The sequence below is a fragment of the Engystomops pustulosus genome, chromosome 8 (assembly GCF_040894005.1).
Source record: "Engystomops pustulosus chromosome 8, aEngPut4.maternal, whole genome shotgun sequence".
Lineage (NCBI taxonomy): Eukaryota > Metazoa > Chordata > Amphibia > Anura > Leptodactylidae > Engystomops > Engystomops pustulosus.
In genome coordinates, this window is record NC_092418.1 from 43,642,183 (window position 1) to 43,666,110 (window position 23,928).

General features: G+C 42.8%; 1 long non-coding RNA gene across 1 annotated transcript; it reads right to left on the minus strand.

Moving 5' to 3' along the window:
• Window positions 1-4,713: 4,713 nt before the first annotated feature.
• On the minus strand, window positions 4,714-13,173 carry LOC140075195 (uncharacterized). Its single transcript, XR_011849370.1, has 2 exons — window positions 8,935-13,173; window positions 4,714-8,262 (listed from the first exon to the last, which is right to left on the minus strand). It is a non-coding gene; the product is annotated as an uncharacterized lncRNA (long non-coding RNA).
• Between the last annotated feature and the right edge of the window lie 10,755 nt (window positions 13,174-23,928).

The window sequence follows — 23,928 nt, forward strand, 5'->3', positions numbered from 1 at the left end:
TACTGGCACCTCGTACTGGTACAGGGGTGGTGGTGTGCTCATGTATTGTGGTTAATACAAGGACTTTTCTCTTGTCCTTGTACTTAACACACAATACAGAGTCGCTGCATAGTGCCCTGCTTTCGTGCCTTTTAAGTTTTTGCCCAAGCAGCGACTTAGGGAGACCTCTCTGATTTCTGCGTACAGTGCCACATGCCGCAGTATTTCTGGAAGTGAGGCACTTGAACAGGGTGGTGCTGGTGTAGAAATTGTCCAGGTAGAGGTGGTAGCCCTGGTCCAGCAGTGGGTGCACTAAATCCCACACTATCTTCCCTGTAACACCCAGGAAGGGGGGGCATTCTGGGGGCACTATAGTGGAGTCCTTCCCTTCATATATCCTGAACTTGTATGTGTACCCTGATGAACTTTTGCACAGCTTATACATCTTCACACCATACCTTGCCCTCTTATTGGGCAGGTACTGGCGGAAGTGAAGTCTCCCTTTGAATTGTACTAGGGACTCGTCTATGCTCACATGTTTGGCGGGGGTATATGCCTGGGCAAACTTGGCACTAAAATGATCTAATATGGGCCTGACCTTAAATAACCGATCATAACTGGGGTCACCTCTGGGTGGGCACTGTGTGTTGTCAGTGTAGTGCAAAAACTTATGGATGGCTTCAAAGCGCATCCTGCTCATTGCCATGCGGAACATGGGGGTGTGGTACAGTATATCTGTGCTCCAGTAGTCCCTGATTGAAGGCTTCTTTACTATCCCCATAAGGAGTATTATGCCCCAATACTTGTGCATCTCTGCTGCAGTGACAGGGGTCCACCTGTAGGGTTGTGCATAAAAGGACGTGGGGTTTTGGGCAATATGTTGTGCAGCGTAGAGATTTGTCTGAAATATAATAATATTCAGCAGCGCCTCATCAAAAAAAAACTTAAAAAAGTCCACAGCTCTGAGCCCTGTCGTGTCAAAGTTAATTCCAGGATGGCCCAAAAAGTCAGGGACCTGAGGGGTATAATTATCTGGGGCTACCCATGTGGGGTCAGTGGAAGCCCCAGACGCTTCTCCTGCAGAAGTCCCAGACGCTTCTCCTGCAGAAGTCCCAGGCACTTCTCCTGCAGAAGTCCCAGGCACTTCTCCTGCAGAAGTCCCAGGCACTTCTCCTGCAGAAGTCCCAGGCACTTCTCCTGCAGAAGTCCCAGGCACTTCTCCTGCAGAAGTCCCTGGAACCCTACGGCGCCTTCTTGGGGGTCCTTCCAGGTCACTGGAAGATGAGCAGGAGGATGATGATAGGTAAAAGGGACCATCATCCCCACTAGCTGACTCGGTGTCAGAGGCAAGCATGTTATATGCCTCCAACACGGTGTACGTCTTCTGAGACATTGCACACAAAAAAAATAGAGAACTAGAAAAATTAGATAATGTGCACCAAACTACACGGATAAACCGTCTAGCAGGCACACAAAAAAAAAATATATAATGCACACCAAACTACACGGACAAGCCGCACAGATGGCACACACAAAAAATAATGTGCACTAAACTACACGGACAAGCCGCACAGATAGGACACAAAAAAAAAAAAGATAATGCGCACCAAACTACACGGACAAGCCGCACAGATGGCACACACAAAAAATAATGCGCACTAAACTACACGGACAAGCCGCACAGATAGCACACAAAAAAAAAAGATAATGCGCACCAAACTACACGGACAAGCCGCACAGATGGCACACACCAAAAATAATGCGCACTAAACTACACGGACAAGCCGCACAGATAGCACACAAAAAAAATAATGCGCACTAAACTACACGGACAAGCCGCACAGATAGCACACAAAAAAAAAAAGATAGTGCACACCAAACTACACGGACAAGCCGCACAGATGGCACACAAAAAATAATGAGCACTAAACTACACGGACAAGCCGCACAGATAGCACACAAAAAAATAATGCGCACTAAACTACACGGACAAGCCGCACAGATAGCACACAAAAAAAAAGATAATGCACACCAAACCACACGGACCAGCCGCACAGATGGCACACACAAAAAGTAGCTACGTACGGGTACACCTACGGCGCTCTGGAAAAAAATATTACCAGGCACCGAAAAGAAACCTATGTGCACCGCGCAAAAAGGCGCTACAAATGCACCTAGCTTGCCCTAAGACAAACTAACTACCGCTAAGACTGCTAAAGATTCTGTGCAGCGCTATTCACACGGCGCACTGAAAAGTGCGTCCAGTGCAGAACAACGCTAACACAGCGCACTGAAAAGTGCGTTTGGGTTCAGAAGGGACAGACAGGGAAAAACGGAAGACACGTGGGATCACACAAGGCGATCACACAGGGAACACACAGGACACAGGAAAAAACAGATAGGGATGGGAATTTGTAGGGAACAATAGGGATCAGATAAGGATCAGAACACTATTTATAGTGTAAAAGTGTATTTTGGTGCACACAGTAACGCTCTCTCCTCTCTCCAGCGATACCAAACCAAAATGGTGCCGCTGGAGGAAGAGGAAGGGGCTAAAACCACGTTTTTTAGCCCAAAATCGCTGTAATTGGCCAGTCAGGTTTGACTGGCCAATCACGGCGATCGGCGGGCGGGACCGATTTGATTGGTCGGGTGACGGAGACAGGAACTCCTCCTGCCTCTGTCACCCAAGTCTCGTCCCGATGTCACCACGTCGCGAGACGTGGTGACAATCCTAAAATCCTATGCGCTCGCGCCGTAGCTGTACTGCGCTGAGCGCTAATCGTCGGAAGCTGCGCAGTACAGCTACGGCGCGGAGCGCTAAGGGGTTAAAGGCCCCCAGGGGTGCTAAAGCTGTAGGAGTCTGAAATATAATACAATGTACTGCATTGAAACTTGTGAAAATAATAGTGTATTGTTAAAATAATATTTATCAGAGGCTCTTGACTGACATAAAAATTTGTCCATACTTCCTAATCCTTGATATTAGAAAATATTTAATACAGCACAGAATTGCCTTGTATGGAATTATCTCTTCATACATCCCTAAAAGCAGGCAACTGTAAACCAATTGTATATTTTTCACAGGAATTACAGTTTCTGGTTCGGATCTGAATGCAGGCATCCCCTACTTAAGGACACCTGACTTACAGACAACCCCTAGTTACCTCTCTGCCTACTGTGACCTTCGTTGAAGTTCTCTGAATATTTTACCTTGGTAATAGACTGAAATGATCAGCTGTAAAGTTCATGTAATGAAACTTTATTAATAATCCTTGTTCCTGTGACATCACAAATTTTGGAAAATCCAATCGTCACATGGACAACAAAAAAATGTGTCTGGAGTAACAATTATAAAATATACATGCTCAGACTCACATAGAAATTCAACTTAAGTACAATCCTAAAGAGCCTATATTATATGTAACCCAGGGACTGCCTCTAAATGTAGTTGTCTGGTCTTTTGTTGTATGATTAATTTAAAAGTCTATTCTGTACTCTAAGGTAGTTTTCTTTGGTCGTTTCCCCTTTTTAAACTTTTTTATTAATTAATTTTATTTTATTTTCATTCTATTAATTAAAACAAAAAAAATCTATAAATATGTGAAAATAAAGAACAGACAAATGTATCTCTTATACAAACAAAAACTTCTTCTAATCCTACATTGGACTTCACTTACGCAAACAATTGTTCTACTCTATCTTAATACATTTGTAGTAATTGTTCCAAATGGTAGTACAACTCAAAGCCCCTCTAACCTCAACTATATTTTAATTCTATTGAAGTGACATTCAATAACCTGCAGATTGGAATGTTCTTTTAGTCTCCAAAATCTAATGCACAAATTTAAAGCAATTAATAAATGCTGCTGGATTTTCCTTTAACCAATTCGGAGCATACTCCTAATAATGTTATAATTGGGTCTTGGTCCCAGCTGGCGGTGTGCTGCAGTGGCAGTGGATGCGATGTGATGCCGCGTACAGACCCACTGCTATGAGTCCAGTTCTTTTTTCTCTCTCCATGTTATAATTTGTATTGTCTAATATATAATGAAGTTGTAGAGCTAAAAAATATTTAAAGAAGCATGGGAAAGTGATTTCCCCCTTAACGTCTTTCAACCAAAAAATATTTGCCTAATAATGAATCTTTCCTGTCCCAGATGAATTAATTGATTAAAATTTTAATCCAGTGACATCCTGTCTGCTCTCATTAAGGGCATCCTACTCCAAATAAATCCAATAATTTTTGTCTAACCTTTTAAACAATGGACATGATGCTTGAGGCACTATCATTTTTAGCATTATAGCTTGTTTGGTTGGTACAAAACAAAACGATGTATAGGCAATCATACAGGTTGATCTCTCTTCTTCCAAATTTTGTGCCTTTTAGGCACTCAGGTGAACTTGAGTCTGAGGAAATTAAGCACAAAATTCATATAGACTATTTTTAAACACTAGGTTGGATGGGGAGGACCTACTCCATGCAATTCAATCAGTCAAAAGGGTATAGTGCAAATGTTTGGCATGGGTGGAATATGTATGCAGTAAATAGGGTTATTATATCAGGCATTAGTTGTCAAGATCTATGTGAACGAGATACTGACAGAAGAAACAACTTTTGGTACCAAACAGGTGTCAGGGTCGGGCCAATCCCGCCTTACACTCTTCTCTCAGACACTCCAAATTAGTTGAGCATGCGTGCACGTTTGGATAAGAAAAGACAGAAGACTGAAGTTCTGTTTTATCTTAGGTTCATGCTCTTAACTTGCCGAACAGAAAAGAGAAATGAACTGTGTTTATTTCCTGATTACATAGCTTCTTATACCCATAGGAAAAGGTGTGGTCACATACATTAAAATCATTATAATTGGTTATAGCTAAGCATATATGTCTGGCCCCCGGCTCTTGCTGATTGGTCTTCCAAAACTAGGCCTTGGTTGCTATGCCAGGGGAATTTCCAGTCACCGTTGTCTACAGTAAATTGACCACTAGTCTGGATGCTGATGCTATTCTTAACAAACATCTGCTCTTCCATCTTCTGCTTTCCATCACAAGACTTGAGTTCCGCTGACAGTTGCATGTCTGGTTAAAACTGATGTAAGGGAAAAGCTCTGTATTTCTCAACAGACAAAGTACAAAATATAGAGCAAAGGGCACATGTATACAATCATAAGGCATATAATCATTAGAAGCATATAATCATTACTTTGGCCCTCACAATTCCCCCCTAAATACTGAGCTTTTCCCTACACTTCACTACAATTCGTTTTTCCTATAGGCTGTCCATGTGGTGGGAGAGGGGAGTGGATTGCTTCACTGAGTCATTGACCCAACGTGCCCTTGTGACACCTGGATCACTTTCCCAGCACTAACCTTACTAACACATGGAGTCCTCCTTCTTTCCCTTACACTAAAGCTTCCACTATGGGGGAGGGGGCTGAGTATTCTGAGATCACAATGGCAAGTAGGTCATCTATCGGGGGAGAATTTGGGTGTTCCAGAACTGGAACATCAGGCTGTTCTGACAGAACTGAGATCTCAGGCAAATCGGGCAGATTTCTATTCCTCATGGACATATAACAAACAGACTGTTTATCGATATTCGGAAAAAAACTCCTTTAGCCTTGTTATTCGCAATTTTCTTGGCCAACTTCTTATACAATGGCATACAACAACACAAGAGAAATAGAGCCAGGATGAACATCCCGAGTAGTACCAATCCTATCTGTTGGAAAAGGGCCTTCCACCCTCCTGCCCAGCTAGTAAACCATGCTGCCCAGGAGGTATCTACCCCTGCATTTTCCTTCATCTCAGTTGCCAATGCTGTAATTTTCTTTATTGCTATCAGTGTCTTACCACCAGCACCTGAATTCTGAGGGATGTAAGTGCAACAGTCTTCTCCTATCATTCCATTCACTCCACCTTTTTCTGCGAGTATCATATCTAGGGTCATTCTATTTTGTAAAGTCATTCTAGTATTGGGGCCCAGTTCTTCCACAATACTAGTGAAAGCATCCCTACTGTAATTTACAAACCTCTGCTCATTATAGTAAACGTAATTTATCCAATCCACATTTTTATTGATTTGCACTTGGGGAATTATGAAAGCAAATCCGGCTGCAATCTGATCCTGAGCCTTGTATCGGTCTGGGACCCCCCTCGGGACACCAATACTATCTATGTAAACATCAGGGTCTTGTCCGTAATCAGTGTTACTTAGTGACCTTTTTATCTTTACCTGTTCATTTTTATGAGTCGGATCCCAGGGTAACATCAAGAAAGGCAGGACTAATTTAACTAGGGCACATTGACCCCTCCATGATTGGGGGAGGCGATTCCTCAGCTTACCATTCCCACAAAGCCAAAAAAACATCATAAAGGAAAGAAGTATGGTCGGACAATAAATCTGGGTCTATGGTGACAATCTCTTGGCAGAAACCTTTTTCAAACACCCCCAGGGGAGTTTTGGCATTAGTGATGTCAGAGGATACACAGGTATAGTTTCCCTGCTCCACCCTACATCTGACCATGAATTGCAGTTCTCATTCCCGGGACGGGTTACACAAATATAAAACTGTGCTTCGCCCTTGTATTGGTATGATGGATCCCATCTAATGTCCTCTGTCCCTCGACAATCTACAACATCACAAAAATCAAAGAGATACTCTTCATACGGGGCCGTGGTATGTACCCAAAAGGTGGTGATTTGGCAGTTATCTGTGATTATTGAACAACTCAAGCAGGAAAGGATATAGAGCTTCATTTTGTTTTCCCTTTGCAGTGTGATGCGTGTATCCAGGTGGGTTTCCCTTCAAGTTTCACCGCTGTAGGCGTTACCAGGACCACTGTGTAAGGTCCTTCGAATCTGGGTTGGAAGCAATCTTTCCTAATATGCTTCTTCACATATACTTGATCACCTGGTTGGAAGTTGTGAACTACGTCACCTGATAACTCTGGAAGAGAAGCAACAACTGCAGCATGCAGATTAGTTAATTCCTTGGACAATTCAATTACATATTGTACAGTCTTATCATGACTTTCAGACAATTCCTGCTTACTTATCACGGGAAAAACTGGTGGTTTGCCAAACAAAATCTCATAGGGGGTGAGACCATGTTTAGCCTGGGCAGTGTGTCGGACATGATACAGAGCAATGGGGAGCAATTCTGGCCAGGGGAGGGGACTATCCTGGGTCATTTTAAGTAACTTGTTCTTTAGGGTACCATTCATCCTCTCTACCTTTCCTGAGCTCTGTGGGTGGTATGGTGTGTGTAGGCCCAAGTCTACTCCCAACATGTTCCATAGCTCTCTGAATATCTGAGAGGAAAAAGCAGGGCCTTGGTCTGACTCTATAACTTGTGGTACTCTAAATCTGCAAACTGTCTCAGTGATCAATTTCTTTGCTGTAGTTTTTGATGTCATGTTAGCTACTGGGTACGCCTCTGGCCATCCGGAGAACATGTCTACTACTACAAGTACATATTCGTGTTTTCCCTCCTTGGGTAGCTGGATGTGGTCCACTTGGATCCTTTGAAATGGGTATTCTGGTCTGGCAAGGTGTTGTTGGGGTACCTTTGCTGTAGGGGCGGGATTGCAAGTGGCGCATACGGTACAGGCCTGGTTGTATGCGGCAATGGCAGGTGTGATTCCTGGGGCATAGTAGATTCTCTGGATGCAGGCATAAGCTTAGTTCTTTCCCCAATGTGTGGCTCCCTTGGTGTATCTATATAAACGTTGTCATCTAGGTGCTTCTCTTAGACCTTTAGAATCCTTTGGGGTTCTCTACCTTTTCTTATGTGTCTGATCAACCTTATCCCTGGGGATCACGAGGAAGGAATGCACAAATCTTATCACCGTACACTAACCTTCCCAGCCTCTAGGCCTGACCTGACTCTCCTATCCCCACAAATCCAGTACACATCAGACACTGCTAATACAGGGTTACCTGTGCTGTCAATGTTAAAGAAGGTCATTGTCTTGTTGCACCAACCGTAGGTAAAGTCTCCTACCCTGGGGGCATCCTGGTTACAGTGATAGTCATGGTTGGGGTGTCCCTGAGCATACAGTCAGTCAGAAGAGACCAGCTAACAGGAAGAATAAGTAAGTTTGCAATAAAAAACGTGGCAGCATGCTGGCTTCCCTCCTGCTTCACAGACGTGGCATTGGTCAGCAGGACTTGGAAAGGACCGTCGTTACAAAGCTCCAGACTCTCTCTCTGGTGTCTCTTTACCACCACGTAGTCTCCAGGCTCCAGGTTATGCATCCTGAGGTCTCTGTCTGGATCTGAAAAAGGAATCAGAAACACTTTTGCGGACCTTTTCCAAGGCCTGGCTCAGCTGTGTGGCGTATTCCACCTGGTTTCCTGCCATCAGCTATAGAGTCTGTGGGAAAGTAGGGGCCTAGTCTAGGTGCGCAGCCAAAAAGTACTTCAAAGGGGGCAATCCCATATTTCTGTTGGAGGTGGTCTTAACTGAATGGTGGGCAGCAGGAAAGCACTCGCCTGTTCTACACCCAGGAGGGACAATGTTTCAGGTTTTTACCTGTCCAGTGAAGTGGGTTCTGCGACTGGACTCTATGGTCTCTGGAAGTCCAAACCTGCAGAAAAATCTCACTCACCAACTTCTTGGCTGCAGCTCTGGCAATAGCCTTGGTCATAACAGAAGCTTCTGGACACCCTGGAAAGAGATCAATGCACACAGGCACGTATTCCTACGTACCACTTTTTGGTAGCTGGATAAAATCCATCTGCAGTCTCTGGAAGGGATACAGCAGCTTGGGTGTCACCTTCTGTGGGGTCTTTTCCACCTTACCCGGGTTGTGGCGGGCACAGACTATAAAGGCTTTCACTAGTCTAGTGACAGGGTTAGTAATGCCCGGGGCAAACCACTTGCGGTTTATGAGCACTAGCATGGCCATTTTGGATATGTGTGTGTGTCCGTGGGCTACTTGACTTACTGTCGGGTGCAGGGCTCCGGGCAGGCACACCCTCTCTCCCAGCATCCAGGTCCCATCGTCATCTGGGCTCCAGCTTTCCTCCACACTTCCTTCACTTCTGATGACTCTCGGGCCACCAGGGACTGGAACACCTGTGGATCAAACTTTTAGCTCAGAACTCACCGCTGAGACTTCAGGACAGTCTCTGGGTTCCATCTGTGCAGCTGCCTTTGCCATCCCGTCAGCCACATACTTGCCCTTGGCTTGTGGAGTCACCAAATTGTGTGTGCTTTTACTTTTACTATCCTCACCTCTTATGGAAGTAAGAGAGCATCCATGAGCTCTTTAACCAGCGTGCCATGCTTAACGGGGGTCCCTGCAGAGGTGAGGAAATCTCTAGCCTTCCATATGGGTTCATAGTCGTGTTTAGACCCCAGAACTATACCTTGAGTATAGATGTTTGCCCTTTTACCTTCCACCAGCTGTAGCGCTTCCCTGAGTGCCATCACTTCACCTCCTGCGCTGACCTGTGTGGAGGGAGTGGTTCTGCTTGTACTACCTCATGTGCGCCACTGACCACTGTATATCCAGCATAGAACCATCTGTCTTCTCCTGCAGACCTGGAGCCATCTATGAGAAAAAAACTCAACATCTGCGTTACTCACCCTTCTCTCCCCCCTCTCTGAATCCTGGAAGACTGGCGACAGAATGAAGGATTCAGAGCTGTGCACCTTATCAGTGTGTCCTGGGGCATCAGGAGTGCACACTGGAGTCTGAGCTGTCTGGCCTTTGCTCAGATGCTTGGGCTGTACTTGGGTGAGGACACTGTGCAAGGTAAGTGGGGTTTGCACTGTAACTGAGTGATCTAGGGTCTAGGATCAGCTCACTGGCCTTGGTGAGCAGATTGCTGGCTGCAACTACTAACACATGAGGGGCTCCCCTCACAACGGAGTCTAACCGGGCCTAATAGTGGGCCACTGGGGAGGCCACCATATTCCTGGGCTAAAACGTCTATGGCATGGACTGGATACTCAAAGCAAAATAAAATGTCTGGTTCAGTGGAATGTGCCTAGGGCCGGGGCAGACAGGATTTACCAGCTTAGGGATATGGAATGCATCAATTGCCTCCTGACTAAGGGCAAATGGGGAAGAGGCAATTCAGTTTATCAAGGGGCAACATCAGGCTGGAGGCAGCAGACCTTATCCCAGGCCTGCAGGAGCTGGTCAGTCCTAGAAACATGTGAAGAGGCTTAGGGCCTCAGGGCAGGGGCACATTCTGGACTGCCAGCTTTCTTTCCTCTGTCAGGTGTCTGCCTGTGGCTGAGAAGCAGTGGCCTAGGAAGACCACCTTCTCCTGACGGTACTGGAGTTTATCTCTGGAAACTTTGCAACCCTTCTGGAACAAAAAACACATAAGGTCAATAAATGCATCCTGGCAAACAAAAACAGTAGGTCCTCCGCATATTGATAAGGAGAACATCCAGTAAGGGGCTAGTCTGTCAGTCTACTTCCTGTAGGGCCGTGGGGTATTGGCTGGGTGAGTTTTACCCCCCCCTTGTGGGAGTCTACATCAGGTATACTGGAATACTGAATTGGTAAAGGCAAATAGGTACTGGCAATTTTCATGCAGGGGCACAAAAAGTAGAACATTTGCCAAATCAATAACAGTGAATAATTTGTCACTCTCGGGGACTGCTGCCAGTGTGGGACACTCATTAGCAGCTTGGAGATCATGGACCATCCTACATGTATGTTGTTCTTTCTGGGTCTTTTTCTTGACTGCGAATGGGTTAAAATCATCACTGGGCTAGCAGGGGAGGGTTTGACAATAAGAGAAGCTGTCTGGGGGCATGTACTTGCTGACGTCCTTGTTAGTTACCGCCCCCCTATTAGAATATGGCCACTCACTTTAGTCACTTCAGTAATGTCTCCTCCCAGCAAGTGGAAGCACGCCCCCTTGAACTGGGCTCGTCCGGAATCTAAACTTTTGTCAGTCATACTTATTGTGGTCTGTGAAACACTAGTCTCAGTTTCCCTCTGTCTTTCAGTCACAGTTCCCTCTATCGCCCCCCCCCCTCCTTATAAACTTGCACTTGCAAAGTCACTGTCTGTTCTTCTCCCAAGCACAGCACAGATCGCTTCAAGACCAGTTCTCAAACACAAATTGCAAGCAGCTATAGAGAAATTTAGCCATCAAAAAATAAAATCTCTTTTTCTCAAATTCTCTACACATCAAAATCTCTGAAATGTCCCTTATCACCTGTCTCCTTCTCAACGGGCACTCTGAAGAATTCCTGTCACTCTGTCCTGGTGTCCGTCTGTCAAAATCAGAGGCTCTAAGTGTCTATTTAAAAATCTGATTAAGTTTTTTTTTTTTTTCTCACCGTCCTTTTAATTCTAATTCTTCTAATTCTTATCATGACTCCGCCCATTCCAGGTTTTGTAAACCACACACTCTACAGGTCCACCCTTCCAAACCGGGTTGGCCGCCATTATAGGGCTGTGGCTGGGCACATGGCACTGTCGCCATTTTGGTTCCGCATTTCACATCTCTATCTAAAGGCTTCACATATCCATATAGCACTTCCGCTTTTGCTGAACCACCATCTCCTCGCACTTCTGACCATCATTCAACTTGCAATGCTCTGGCCACTCTGTAGTGAGCCTGAGCAGCTTCCAGTATGCCCTTATCTTCTAACACACCTCTACTTGTGGTTAAAATTTACTTCCACACTGAAGGCTGCAGCCTTCCCTTTGAGGGCATATCAACATACTTGTACAACCTCGCACAATTATTAACATACTTTTTTCCTTCCCTTTTTTCAACAAGCCCGACTGCAGTCTCTGCCCCCTCGGGGAGGGTATGCACTTTCTTAAACACACCTAACATCATGTTCTAACAAGGTACACGTTGGTGTAGCTACTCACTCTCAACGCAGGGGCCCCGGCTCACCGTTGTGTATCAAGAAAATAACAAACGTCCCTAACCTACCAAAACCTCTGACTACACATCCGTTAGAACCATTAATAGTTCAAAAACCGTGCTTCCCTCGGTACCTTAATCAGCCGGTCTCCTAGTGAGCCATGCTATCTTCTTTCCGGTCTCTAACCCTAGACCACCTTAATTCCCTCCCCCCCGTATAAAACAATAAAACAATAAAACAATAAAAACAATAAAAACAATCCGGACACGTAACCAGTGCCCAATATCCCCAGAACAGAGGATGTCAATCTGTACTATTCTCAGTCCGCAAACTTCCTCCCCAGCTTCTACAGAAGGGGGGCAGAGACTCTATATGTCACAATGAAGCCTTTTACTTTCACTTTCCACCCAAAGGTCTGACTCAGTGCCTGAGAGAATGAGGCGTGGTGATTCAGTGACACACCATAGGGAAGTGTCACTATACATCAGTTCTGAACCATCCCAGCGATCACCGTAAAGAAAATGAGTCTCACCACTCAGACAATCAGCCCTTAGACCCGAAAAGTATCAGAAGCTACTAACTTATTCCACACCAATGATCACAGGGAAGTCCAACACATATATAATATGCATCAACTTACCGTGATTCAGTGAGGCCGCGGTCCTCTATTGGTGTGGACAAGCGTTCGTCCCCCGTCCTCTGGTTCGGGTCCTCGGGTGTACGGTATCAGCGGGGATGGCCCCACGTTCGGGCGTCAGCTGTCAGGGTCGGGCCAATCCCGCCTTACACTCTTCTCTCAGACACTCCAAATTAGTTGAGCATGCGTGCACGTTTGGATAAGAAAAGACAGAAGACTGAAGTTCTGTTTTATCTTAGGTTCATGCTCTTAACTTGCCGAACAGAAAAGAGAAATGAACTGTGTTTATTTCCTGATTACATAGCTTCTTATACCCATAGGAAAAGGTGTGGTCACATACATTAAAATCATTATAATTGGTTATAGCTAAGCATATATGTCTGGCCCCCGGCTCTTGCTGATTGGTCTTCCAAAACTAGGCCTTGGTTGCTATGCCAGGGGAATTTCCAGTCACCGTTGTCTACAGTAAATTGACCACTAGTCTGGATGCTGATGCTATTCTTAACAAACATCTGCTCTTCCATCTTCTGCTTTCCATCACAAGACTTGAGTTCCGCTGACAGTTGCATGTCTGGTTAAAACTGATGTAAGGGAAAAGCTCTGTATTTCTCAACAGACAAAGTACAAAATATAGAGCAAAGGGCACATGTATACAATCATAAGGCATATAATCATTAGAAGCATATAATCATTACTTTGGCCCTCACACAGGGATGTCTTTTATTGCTTATGTTATATGCAGTATTTGTGTACCATTTAGCTATCATTTAAAAAAAATATTATCAATGTAAAGGGATTTGGATTAGAGATGAGCGAGCACTAAAATGCTCGGGTACTCGTTATTCGAGACAAACTTTTCCAGATGCTCGAGTGCTCGTCTCGAATAACGAGCCCCATTGAAGTCAATGGGAGACCCGAGCATTTTTCAAAGGGACCATGGTTCGGGAATAAAATGTGTTAATTAACTGAAAAAGAATGTCTTCTGATAAGTTAGCAGATGTATGCAAACATCTGCAATCTATTCTTCACTGTTCCGTGCGTATATTATCTCCCGACAAGTTAACAGATGTGAAGAACAGTGAAGAATAGAATAAAAACAGTGAACACAGGATGATTTAAGTGAAAAACGCAGTGAAGAATAGATTACAGATGTTCTGCACATCTGCTTACTTGTCGGGGTGATACGCTGTCCCGGGATCCGCTCCTCTTCTTCCACTGAAGTCTCCCCCGTGCTGCCCGATGTCTGTGTCCCCCGTGCTGGCAAATGTCTGTGTCCCCCGTGCTGGCAAATGTCTGTGTCCCCCGGGCGGCTGCCCGATGTCTGTGTCCCCCGGGCGGCTGCCCGATGTCTGTGTCCCCCGGGCGGCTGCCCGATGTCTGTGTCCCCCGGGCGGCTGCCCGATGTCTGTGTGCCCCGGGCGGCTGCCCGATGTCTGTGTCCCCCGGGCGGCTGCCCGATGTCTGTGTCCCCCGGGCTGCTGCCCGATGTCTGTGTCCCCCGTGGTGCTGCCCGATGTCTGTCTCCCTGCTGCTTGATGTCTCCCTGCTGCCGTTCCGCGCATATCTTCCGACAGGTAAGCAGATGTGCCGAACATCTGTAATCTATTCTTCACTGTGTTCTTCACTGTGTTTTTAACTTAAATGATCCTGTGTTCACTGTGTTCACTATTTTTATTCTATTCTTCACTGTTCTTCACTGTGTTTTTTTAATTAAATGCTCGATCTCGAGCAGGGGAAATACTCGTCCCAGCAACGAGCCGTTTCGAGTACCTTAATACTCGAACGAGCATCAAGCTCGGACGAGTATACTCGCTCATCTCTAATTTGGATATTTTAATATGTCAATGATTTGCTTTAGTGCCTTAGTCTGAAAAGGTACCTAATATACTTTAAACGATCAGAGAGTTTGGGGTTATGCATGTGCTAAAGATTAATTGGTGTAAATCTAACCTCTTTCTATTAAAGAAATTTAAATTGGAGATAAAAAGGTATTTAAGGATTTTCCCAAAAAAATTCTGGATTTTTTTTAAATTATTTTTTTAGTTTTGTAAGGCGCCATGGTTGGGTTCAAAAGTGGCACCTAAGAGGTTAACAGCCACTGATGGTGTCAGCACAGTATAATACAGCTGACATACAACACATATGGAGAAGGCTCTGTCCGTGAGCCCTCTACATATGCTACTTGAATACTGACCAACTTATTTTTACATTGTCTGACCTTAATGTCAATCTAAGAGGTATGAAGTTTCACAGTGTCATTTATTATACAAACATACCCTTTCTCGGGTGATTCCTGCCAACAAAGAGATACATACATACATAACCATAAAGTGGTTTTTAGCTGTCAAGGGATTCAACCTATTCTTAGAATGTTTTAGTTTAGAGAACCAATGCCTCCCATGACTGGCCACAAAGGGAGTATGAACCTACTGTACTTTACTTTTACATTTTGCAAGAGTAAGATGAATAATAAGATGAATAAGTGTAGGATGAATTTGAGTTTGACAAGTACTTACAAGAAACAATCCTGTTGTTCATTTCTGGTGCAATTCTGGTGTAATTCTGTCATGCACTTATAGATGCACTTAAAAGTATGCACTGCCTATCAAGGTCTGAGAGACCTTAAGTCTGCAATTTATAAACCCAATACAAATTAGTTATAACTACCAGGTGTTAACACGAGGGGGGGGGGAGACAGAGGAGGAGTCAGGAGATCTCCAAAAAAGCAGCAACAAATAATTTATGCATGCACACATACCAATGCACAAGAAAGTTGGCTTGGTCGTCTGGTACTGAGTTAAGCACATATACCTGAGGATGAGAGAAATAAGCCTATATGTGACAGTACCTTAATACGTTTGTTATAAAGACTGAAGAAGTAGAACTGCATTGCCTTTATCTATTGACCGTATAGTAATTTTGCATATTGGAGAGAATAACTTGTAATTTAATATTTGAAAATGGATATGGATTTTATAAATGAATTAAATACAATTACCAAATAAGACCCCAAATTGTTAAAAAACAAATATTTAAATACAATTTTGCACTTGAACATAGCATCTTTGTTTATATTACCAACTCTGATGATTAAAAAATGTATAAAGGTATTGTGAGTAGAGATGAGCGAGTATACTCGTCCGAGCTTGAAGTTCGAGCATTTAATTAAAAAAACACAGTGAAGAACAATGAAGAATAGAATAAAAACAGTGAACACAGGATCATTTAAGTGAAAAACACAGTGAAAAACACAGTGAAGAATAGATTACAGATGTTCGGCACATCTGCTTACTTGTCGGAAGATACGCGCGGAACGGTGCGAACAAAATAGTATGTGAAGAACAATATATATGTGTGAAGAACACATTGAAGAACACGGTGAGCAGCACAGAGACATCGGGGAGCAGCAGAACGGAGACATCGGGGAGCAGCAGAACGGAGACATCGGGGAGCAGCAGAACGGAGACATCGGGGAGCAGCAGAACTGAGTCATAGGGGAGCAGCAGAACGGAGACATAGGGGTGCCGAACGGAGATCGGGGAGACTTCAGTGAAAGAAGAGCAGCGGATCCCGGGACATCAAATCTCCCGACAAGTAAGCAGATGTGCCGAACATCTGCAATCTATTCTTCACTGTGTTTTTCACTTAAATGATCCTGTGGTCACTGTTTTTATTCTATTCTTCACTGTTCTTCACATCTGCTAACTTGTAGGGAGATAATATACGCGCGGAACAGTGAAGAATAGATTGCAGATGTTTGTATACATCTGATAACTTATCAGAAGACATTCTTTTTCAATTAAATAACACATTTTATTCCCGAACCATGGTCCCTTTGAAAAATGCTCGAGTTTTCCATTGACTTCAATGGGGCTCGTTATTCGAGACGAGCACTCGAGCATCTGGAAAAGTTTGTCTCGAATAACGAGCACTCGAGCATTTTAGTGCTCACTCATCTCTAATTGTGAGCATAGAAATATCTTGTGCCAAATGTGCATTGATAAAATGATAAATACTTACTGTTGTAAAATCTCCAGAAGCTGTATTAATATCATCATGAATAAATCAAAGATTATTTCTCTATCTTTCATGTCAAAGCCCTCGCTCCCAATCCTTCAGTGCCTGACAAAATTTGGATATTTTTGCCATTTTTAAAGTGGCTCTAATATTTTTAGTTTTTAGGTTAACATGTCTTTTTTTATTTATTTTTTTTGGTGGGGGGGTAATATGTGATTCTTATAAAATCAATTTAATGTTCAGAATTTTTATTTTTAAAACACACAAATTCTAAGACAAAAGCACAAAACTTTTTTTTATCTCCTTTGGACCATCCATTTTACATTCATGGCAGACAGTTTGGTTTCCTAAAACTATGCCATTATGTATGACCTAATAATAAGGAGATTATATTGCCCTGGTGATCTGTCAGTCTGTCAAGAGTAGGGTCACCTGCTGCTGGAATTTTCTCAGAGTCTTCGTACACAGTGCTCAAGTGCTGTGCTGAGAACAAACCCATTGGCAGTGAGAGGATGCTGTTAAATTTAAAGCAAATTGCAGATGTATGGAAACATCTGCAAGGTGTTCTTCACACATATTGTTCTTCATATACTACTGTGGACAACACTATTCTGCATCTGCAATCTGTTCTTCAGTGTTCTTTCAATGTGTTCTTAACTTAAAGAGAACCCATCATGCAAAATAACCCCCCCTAATGAAAATATATTTTCATAAACTGCCATTAGAAAGCATTGCCTCTATCCCTTCATTGTCCCTCTACATGCCTGTAAACCTAAGCAAAGAGGTCCTAAAGTTGTATGCAAATGACCTATGAAATGTCCAATGAGTCATTAGCATATTCAAGCTGTCCACCTTATTCATGAGTGGGAGGTACAGCCACACCCCCAGTGCTTGACTGACATACAATGATGTGATGTATAATGATGTGAGTCTGTATAATGGTGTAATGTTTCCATGTGCTTGCTGCTGGCCACTCCCCCTGCAGCCTGTGTGTGCAGGAGAGATACAACAGCTCCAGGATGCAGCCATGATATAGCAGAACATGTCAAGTACATGTGTAGCTGATGTCTGTGTCTCTGTGTATTAGGAGGATGCAGCATGTCAGCAGATACAGCACACACACTAGCAATGCTTTACTATACAATACACACAGACATGAGCAGGGGGAGGAGAGGGGAGGGGGAACAGGGGTGACATCACTGCCTCTGACCATGTGACCAGTCTCATTTACATAATAAAGAAAATATGATTTTACAATGATTAATGTATGAATTGACTGGATAAAGACTGGGATGGGATCCTTGTGAGCTGCTCCAACAGGTAGTAGTGACAGGACTAGTGACATAGACCTGATGACAGGTGTCCTTTAAATGATCCTGTGTTCACTGTGTTCACTGTGTTCACTGTGTTCACGGTTTTCTTTGTATTCTTCACTGTTTTTCACTGTCTTTTCTTAATTAAATGCTCGATCTCGATACTCGAACGAGCATCAAGCTCGGACGAATATACTCGCTCATCTCTAGTCTTAACCATTAAGAGTAAATTGGCAGATTTTGAAGACATAATCAGCAAGAAAAATTTAAAATTCTGGTGGATCATAGAAATTGTTTCTCAATTGTTTTTTAATTTAGCATTTTCATCATAAGTAGATATAAACAATTTTACGCAATATATGTAAAATAACTTATGTGAAATCTGTGTGTAGGTTTTAATCAGAAAATAAAAACAGTTACAAAATAACAATATATATTTTTGCTATCTGGTTTAATAAGTCAAAAGGAAAGTAAGTGTTAAATTCTCTTCAGTACAGGTAAATAAGGCTTAACTCACACCTGAGTAGGAGGGTCCATCAACTTGACAATTTGGACTGGGATGGTATTATTTTAAATATGCAGCACTCCCATTATTTTTAATTTTTCTGTTCCTATAATATATTAGCACAATAGAAACCACAACAAAGATGTGAATATACTCTAATTATTTGAAACATTGACCCCTTCAAGATGCAGCCAGTTTGTACGTTGCCAACATTTTTAACAAAAAGCATAGATGATGATAGGAAACTGCAAAATAATTCATTAAACAATAAAATTTATGTGTCCTTCATTTTATACTGACTTTCTTCCTGCCTTTAACAATAAATTACCGTATATACTCGTGTATAAGCCGAGGTTTTTCAGCACAAAAAATGTGCTGAAAAACGTCCCCTCGGCTTATACACGAGTCAATTCTTAAGTCAATGGGCTTAAAAAATAATAAACTTATATACTCACCCTTTGGTGGCCCCGATGTGCAGCACTGCTCCCCCGATGTGCGCGCAACTCGTCTTCTGGCTTCCCGGCTCCTCTTCTGTCTTCTGTAAGATCGTGCTGGGTGCCGCCATTGTTCTCTCCCGGCGCCTCGTATGATGTCAGCAGCGGCGCGTCATTCTATGCGCCGCCCGGGAGAGAACAATGGCGGTGCCCAGCACGATGTCACAGAGGAGGGGCCGGGAAGCCAGAAGACGAGCCGCGCGGACATCGGGGGAGCAGCGCTGTACATCAGGGCCACCGGAGGGTGAGTATATAAGTTTATTATACTACTGTATACTACTGGGGGCAAGCTGTATACTATTAGGGCAAGCTGTATACTACTGGAGACTGGCAGTATACTACTGGGGCAAGCTGTATACTACCGGGGGCAAGCTGTATACTACTGGGGGCAGGCTGGGCTGGCTGTATACTACTGGGGGCAGGCTGGGCTGGCTGTATACTACTGGGGGCAGGCTGGGCTGGCTGTATACTACTGGGGGCAGGCTGGGCTGGCTGTATACTACAGGGTGCAGGCTGTATACTACAGGGGGCAGGCTGTACAATATAGGGGGCTGGCTGGCTATATACTGGGGGGGGGGGGGTCTGTGACCAATGCATTTCCCAACCTCGGCTTTTACTTGAGTCAATAGGTTTTTCCAATTTTTGGTGGTAAAATTAGGGGTCTCAGCTTATAATCGTGTAGGCTTATACTCAAGTATATACGGTAAGTTTCCTTCTCCAGATAAGATGCAGGTAATATTTCAAGAGACTGGCCAGCCTTAACTCTGTACAGAACTGTATCATCAGTAACATATAACATATGTATCATCTGTAACATATAAAAAGAGATAATACTTATTCTCCTGTCCTTATCTTTCTTCTGTGTAAGGACCTGGAAAGTCTTTTTAGATTTGCTGCTTACTACAGGAGAAGAAAGTAGTAAAACAAGAAAAAGAGAAGTTTTCTTCCTTAATGAGATTTGCTGCAAATTTTACTGTTACCACCTGCTCTATTCATTTTTACAACTAAAAATATATAATCAATGGCTTAGTCAATCTTAAAGAGAACCTATCACCCCCTAAAAATACCCTCACCAAATTAGTTCCCCCTAATTCTGCCCCCTGCCCCTTTATATTTATTGAATTTTAAAATGTGTGTGAACATTCAATCAGCAAATAAGCCCCTCCGCGGACACTGTCAGCACGCCGCATCACTCAGAGCCGCCAGTGATTGCGCAATACATGCACTACTGCCGGTGATTCTTACATGTCCCTGACTGACAGGGGCGTGAAGGGGGTGTGTCGGCCGGCCCCCTCATGAATACAGCAGACTGCCCGGGGACCTGTACAATGATCCGATCTCTTATATGGTAAGAGGTTGGATTGTTTAAAACTAAGTATGCACACCCACATTTTAATAAAAATTCACTAATTTGGTGGGGGTATTTTTCAGGGGCGACAGGTCCTCTTTAAATACATTATATTTTATTGCACTTTATGACAATATTGCATATCCAATTATTAATCTGTATTAATAGTAACAAATACATTCTGTAAAAGTAGAACAAATAACACAAGAGAAGATGACATTAAAGTTATGACCAGTATGTTTGACAAAAAAACAAACTACAAATACTCACCTACACTCCTCCTTATCCCAATCCTGGCAGTGTTCTTCTTTAATCTTGACATGTTGGGATCGTCTGGAAAAAAAAAAAATTTAATTAGTTGGTCGGAGCACGGGGACAAGAAGTCTGGAATATTTAGCACTGCTAATTATTCAGGCCACCTTGCTGTAAGATGGGAGGTATCTATCACGCAGGAGGCGGGAATTTACGTGCCTTGCAAGACGACACCTCCCTCTCCAAGCAAGGGAGAGGGATGGGTGAGAGGCGTGCATAATTAGCAGCCAGAGCAACGGACATTGCGTCCCAGTGCTCTGGTCAGCTAATTATAAGGTTTTTTTCTAGGCGATCTTGGCATGTCGAGATTAAAGAAGAACTGGATTGAGATGAAGAGGTATATAGGTGTGTATGTATAGTTTGTTTTTTGTTAAACCTACTGGTAGTTTTCCCTTCAAAGGAGTCTGAAACCTCGGATTTCCTTTCATGTCATTGTATATAATTCTAAATCCAGTATGTGGTATTTCTATAATACAACTGTAGGTGAATTAATCTACCATGCTTGCAAACCAAGGTAGATTCTTCTCAGCATTGAAGACATGATAAAATGTGCATTTTGTTTTTAATGTATAATGGAGTTAAATTTAGCTTGAAAAAACAATATTTTGGGCTAAAATCAATACTTGCCTATTCTCTGAATAAGTCATTAATAAAGTAACCAATGGGTGTGTGACACCAGACAACCCTGCATTTCTGTTGTTTGATATTATGGATGGAGCAGGCAGAAGAGCTTCATTTGTAGTTAACAGCTGATCCATAAGGTCCCAGGTTTCATACCCCTACTAACTAATAATTACCTATTACCTATGGAGAGGTCCTTTAAAGATTTTGCCCTATAACCCTCTAATGTATCTTCATTCTATCAATTACATTTTTGTGTGTATATTCCTTTTGGGCGATTCTCTAGAAGTAGATATTTATAAAGATGTTTGTATGTAGGCTGTGGGAGATTTGGCCCAGTAGAGTCTGAGGTAGCGGGGTTTTGTGATGCAGTTCAAGACAGTGACACCAAGGTACAGTCCAAAACGGGTCTCGCCTGCGTTTATTTCGACAGCAGGAACAAAATTAAACAGCCTTTTCATTCAGGCATCAAAACAAACAAAATCCTACCTGTCTGGGTGCTAATTGAACAGAGTTTCTCTAACTCACCACTAAAACATAAAGGACGTTGCTGCTCCAGGCACAGGGCTGTGTGCTCTCCAGCCTCCTTTCAGAGAGACAACGCTCTCAGCTCTGCTCAGCAGCTTTATGCAGGCTGATTAGGCTGATCCCACCACATGTGTCCAAGGTGCTGGACAACACAAACTCAGCACTAAGGCATTGCATAGTAGGAAAATCCAGGGGAAACATACCGTCCATCCACAGTTTACCCCTTCAGTGTCTCACAAGGCTTACAATAAAAATGAGAATACCATGTCAATCTGTAATGTCGCATTAAAGTATTCCAAGGGTTAAATTGCTTTTGAATTAGCTTTTTCATTTTTTCATCCTAAAAATTGTTGAAAATAATACACATCCAACATGAAGAGTAAAAATTCAGCTTGATTAGTCAATGAAATTGTACATTCACACCATTAGTTCTAATTTAAAAATGTCTTGTGAGACCTGCTGCAGAAATTGTAGTCACACAGTTATTTAAAACAAAGTTATATGATATGCCCATCAATCACTGCTGACCAATATTTTGGAGGGGCATCAATCACTGTAGAAAGTTTTACTGAAAATAGAGTTTTCAATTGTTTGATGATAACCCTGTCAACATTTTGACACTTCTAAATTAATTATCATTCTATTAGGGAAGAGTTCCCTTCATCTATTACTAGAATGTAATTTAACCATTAATCTATATAATGAAGTTATAGTCCTGATACACCAGCAGGAGTAGGGAAGAAAAGTGAACATGAAAAAACATAGAGGTAAGATATATATTATGTATTTTATAAAAAATATTAATATTAAACCTTTATAAAATGTAGAGAATGTTTTTATTATCCTGTTATATTCCTTATTGTGGAAAATGTTGTAGATTTCCCAGCTTTACTATGACTATTAAATGAATGTCATAGAGAATAAAAACCCTACTCATAGACATTATACATGGCCCACAATTTACTTGTGTCCTTTCCTATTATCTCAATGATTAATATAAACAATCCTTCAAAAAAAATATATAATACAGGCGGTCCCCTACTTAAGGACACCCGACTTACAAACAACCCATAGTTACAGACAGACCCCTCTGACCTCTGGTGAAGCTTTCTGAATGCTTTACTATAGTCCCAGACTGCAATAATCATCTGTAAGGTGTCTGTAATGAAACTTTATTGATAATCCTTGGTCCCATTACAGCAAAAAATGTTTAAACTCCAATTGTCACTGGGGCCAAAAATTTTTATGTCTGGATCTACAATTATAAAATATACAGTTTTGACTTACATACAAATTCAACTTAAGAACAAACCTCCGGACCCTATCTTGTACGTAACCCGGGGACTGCCTGTAATAATAAAAATAATTATTATGATTAAAATGCGGTCATGAAATTCCATCTTGATTTGAAACCTTCAATGAAGCCAAGATAGTGGACAGACATCTGGTGACAGTACAGAACATTACAACTTCAACCTGCTTAACAGAAATGGATGGGGTCTATAGACTGGTGGTGCTAGGGATAAGAAGGTGGGTATTTTTTTTATTAGGAAACGGTCTCTAAACCATTTAACCCCTTAACATTTATGGATATACTGCATATGTCACAGAGTGCTATTTCCCACTTTATTAAGGTGCACATCATAATGCACACTTCGGCCAATGATAAGCATATCTTTGAGATCAGAGAACCCTACTCCTGACTTGGCAGACAACATTTTTTCCAGTAATTTAACTCTTTTGATGTCATACCATATAGCATCTATGGCAGTGGTGGCGAACCTATGGCACTGGTGCCAGAGGCAGCACTCTGAGCCTCTCTGTGGGCACCCAGGCCATCACCCCAGCATGAAGTTCACCAAACAGGACTCAAAGAATCTTCCTACAGAATCCTCCTACAATGATAAGGGATTTTTCCCTCCTCCTTTCAACTGCGTTGGTGTCTTCTGGAGGCTGAACGTTTAATAGTTGTCAAAGAACAAGGAGAAATAAATTACTGCTTAAATTGCTGTGCTGGAACTTTGCAATAAAGTTTGGTTTTGGTTGAAGTTTGGGCACTGCAGCTATAAAAGGTTTGCCATCACTGATCTATGGAATCAAAGGTTCATTGTAGTGTGAGACCACTGTTTCCATTGATCTAGGGTTGCTGATCAGATGCCATGACACCTCTGCAAAAGAACAGTGGGGGTATGAGTTAATCACATATGCCAGATTTCTGGTAGATTAGCACAAACAAGCCAAAGAAGCCTTACAACATGTTTCTCAAGGCTTCTAAACCATTTTTATCACTTTTCTAAGTCTTTCAACAAAGGGGAG